The 4058-nt window shown below is 38.4% G+C and overlaps 1 non-coding gene across 1 annotated transcript; it reads left to right on the top strand.

Moving 5' to 3' along the window:
- The first annotated feature begins 3018 nt into the window (after positions 1-3018).
- Positions 3019-3125, top strand: LOC115030255. The gene has a single exon (XR_003835847.1). It is a non-coding gene; the product is annotated as a U6 spliceosomal RNA (small nuclear RNA).
- Positions 3126-4058: the final 933 nt, after the last annotated feature.

Here is a 4058-nt window from a genome sequence, read left to right as displayed (position 1 = left end):
GACACACAAAACCAGCCAGTAAAATGATAAAACCAATTTTACACAATATTTTCCATATATCCCTACAAAGGATAATAGATGGAAAACTCCAACATAAGGAAGGAAACAATACCTCCAAGAAATGCAAGAAAGTAATGTTCTTTCAACAAACCCAAAAGAGCATAGCCACACAAATATAATGCCACCTCTAATAACAAAAATAATAGGAAGTAACAATCACTATTCCTTAATACATCTTAACATCAATGGATTCAATTCACCAATAAAAAGACATAGACTAACAGACTGGATAAGTAAACAAGACTCAGCATTTTTCTGCATACAAGAAATGTACCTTGTGAGGAGCCGCCCTCACAGTCGCCATTACAAGATGGCGCTGACATCCTTTGCTCGTAAGTGTGCGCAGGCGTCAGGGTATCTTTCCATTACCTGAGCCCTGCCTCTCTCGTGGCGTTAACTGACTGATAGTGAGCAGCCAATCCGGGTGGTGCACGTCTCCAACCGTTTTTTCGCAGCCTATAAAAGGGAAGGGTTTTCTGCTCTCTGGGTCTCCTCTCCTGAAGCTGATCATCTATCTCTCGAGATGTATTAAAGCTTTACTGCAGAAGGATCCGAGTGGCCTGTGTGTGTTTTCGCTGGCGAGATGGTAGGGTGGGTCAGTACCTCAGTGACAAAGGCAGATAGTACCTCAGATTAAAAGGCTGGAATACAATTTTCCAAGCAAATGGTCTTCAGAAACAAGCTGGAGTAGCCATTCTAATTTCGAATAAGATGGGCATTTTTAAAATATTAATTCTGTCAACCCAGGAGCATGGGAGATTTTTTTCCATATTCTGAAATCTTTTTTTTTTTTTATTTCTTTCGTCAGGGACTTGAAGTTTCTGTCATACAAATCTTTCACTTGCTTGGTATATTATATTGTTTGTGACTATTATGAAGGGCGTCCTTTCCCTAATTTCTTTCTCTGCCTGTTTATCCTTTGAGTAGAGGAAGGCTACTCATTTATTTGAGTTAATTTTACATCCAGCCACTTTGCAGAAGTTGTTTACCAAGTTTAGGAATTCTCTTGTGGAATTTTTGGTGTCACTTCAATATATTATCATAGCATCTGCAAATAGTGCTATTTTGACTTCCTCCAAACCAATTTGTATTCCCGTGACCTCCTTTTGTTTTTGAATTGCTAAGGCTGGGTCTTCCAGTACTATATTAAATAGAAAGGGAGAGAGTGGTCAACTTTGTCTAGTCCCTGATTTTAGTGGGGTTGCTTCAAGTTTCTCACCATTTAGTTTGATGTTGACTAATGGTTTGCTGTATATTGCTTTTATTATGTTTAGATATGGGCCTTGAGTTCCTGAACTTTCCAAGACTTTTACAATGAATGAGTGTTAAATTTAGTCAAATTCTTTCTCAGCATCTGAGGAGTTGATCAGTTGATCATATGTTTTTCTTCTTTGAGCTTGTTTATATAGTGGATTATGTTGATGAGTTTCCATATATTGAAACATCCCTGCATTCCTGGCCAGAACCCTATTTGATCATGGTGAATTAACATTTTGATGTGTTCTTGGATTTAGTTTGCAAGAATTGTATTGAGTATTTTTACATCGATATTCATAAGGAAAGCTGGTCTGAAATTTTCTTTCATTGTTGGGTCTTTGTGATGTTTTGGTATCAGCAAAACTCTTTGGCGAGAAGTCTGGTGTAATTATGATAGGTCTGCCTTTATATGTTGCTCAACCTTTTTCCCTTACTGTTTTCAATATTCTTTCTTTATTTTGTGCATTTGATGTTTTGATTATTATTTGATGGGAAGAATTTCTTTTGTGGTCCAATCTATTTGGAGTTGTGTAGGCCTCTTGTGTGTTTATGAGCATCTCTTTTTTTAGGTTAAGTAAGTTTTCTTCTACAATTTTGTTGAAGATATTTACTGGCCCTTTATGTTTGGAATCATCACTCTCTTCTATACCTATTATCCTTATCTTGGATCTTCTTGTTGTGTCCTAGATTTCCTGCATGTTTGGGTTTAGGAGCTTTTTGCATCTTGCATTTTCTTTGACTGTTGTGTCAATGTTTTCTATAATATCTTCTGCCCCTGAGATTCTCTCTTCTATCTTTTGTTTTCTGTTGGTGATGCTTACATCTATGACTCCTTATATCTTTCCTAGGTTTTCTGTCTCCAGTGTTGTTTCCCTTTGTGTTTTCTTTATTGTTTGTATTTCCATTTTTAGATCTTGGATTTTTTTTCCATTCCTTCGCCTGTTTGTTTGTGTTTTCCTGTAATTCTGTAAGGTTTTTTTGTTTTCCTCTTAAGGACTTCTACCTGTTTACCTGTGTTCTCCTGTATTTCTTTAAGGGAGTTATTTATGTCCTTCTTAAAGTACTTTATTATCATCATGAGAAGTAATTTTAAATCTGAATCGTGCTTTTCTGGTGTGTTGAGGTATACAGGGCTCACTGTGGTAGGAGAACTGAGTTCTGATTATGCCAAGCTGCCTTCATTTATGTTGCTTATGCTCTTTCCCTTACCTCTTGCCTCTTGGTTATCTCTAGTCTTAGCTGGTCAGCTGTCTCTGACTGTGGCTTTTCCCTCCTGTGCTCACAAGTGCACTGGCACTCCTGGGAGACCAGCACTCTACTACCAGTACTTGGGTATGTATAACTGTTGCACAGGAACATCTCTGGGCCCTGTGGCACAGGATCAACTATTGGTGCAGAGGGAAACCAGAAGACTTCTGTCCCAGACTACTCCTCGGTTCCTGTGTCCTGAGGGTTCCATGTAGGTCCCTGTGAGCAGAAGTGATGGTCTTACCTGTGATCAAAGGCTTGCCTGCACTCCTGGGATGCTAGCTCTCTCCTGGCAGTATTTGAGTATAGAGCACTATGGCACAGCATCAGCTCTGGTTGCTATGGCACAGGATCCTTTATTAAGTATTTTTGCATCGGTATTCAGAAGTGAAGTTGGTCTGATAATCTACAAAAGGAGGTCAAAGGGATACAAATTGAAAAGAAAGAAGTCAAGTGCTCACTTCGGCAGCACATATACTAAAATTGGAACAATACAGAGAAGATTAACATGGCCCCTGCGCAAGGATGACACGCAAATTTGCGAAGTGTTCCATATTAAAAAAAAAAAAAAAGAAAAAAAAAGAAAGAAGTCAAAATAGCACTCTTTGATATGATAGTATATCAAAGTGACACCCAAAATTCCACCAGAGAACTCCTAAACCTGATAAACAACTTCAGCAAATAAATGAATATCCTTCCTCTACTCAAAGGATAAATGCTACAGATGGTCCTCATTTGGGTTCCCGATCCACAGGAAAACTCAGGGCTCTGGTTACAGGCGAGCAAGGAGTTTGCGTAGATGAGTGACAAACAGACATGGACACAAAGAGAGTATGTATCTGAATGTATTTTCTCAAAGCAAGCACCAGTCTTATAATACAGAAGAAAAACAAGAAAGCTAGGTGAATACATCCTCCAAGGTACACTGGTTCTTTACACAAAACAAAGAAAATGCATACATGAAAAGATGGTTGGATCCAGGCCTTGTTTTCAACTGAGAATAGGAACAACCCTTAATTAAGATCAGCTAAACACAGGAGCCATGTGAATGCTCTGATGCAATGCTAGTCTATTGTTAAACCCATCACCAGGGGTTCTTTAATAAATACCTGATTATGTTATTTCTCTGGACCTAGTGAAACACCTGCACCAGGGGAATTCCATTCTACAGACCTTTTCATGAAACTACAACCCACCTATTTCCTAGGCCATTGTGTATTCCTGAGTATGGATGTGACTCGGCTATTGTTCTAAGTAATTACTATGTAGACTAGACCTGATCTTTCTAGCTCTTATTTAAGTAAATTGTAATACCTGATTATTTACTGTCTCCACTAGAGGGAAATTTGAATGTTACTGAATAGCTAACATTCTTACTGAATTCCAAGCTCAGGGTCGCCTCAAGGACTTCCTAGGACACTGATGGAGCCTATTCCAACTTAGCTATATGTCAAATTCAATCCTTAAAGCTCTTATAATAAAACAATATTGAG

The sequence above is a fragment of the Mus caroli genome, chromosome X (genome assembly GCF_900094665.2).
Source record: "Mus caroli chromosome X, CAROLI_EIJ_v1.1, whole genome shotgun sequence".
Classification (NCBI taxonomy): domain Eukaryota; kingdom Metazoa; phylum Chordata; class Mammalia; order Rodentia; family Muridae; genus Mus; species Mus caroli.
This window is presented reverse-complemented; position numbering and strand designations above follow the sequence as displayed.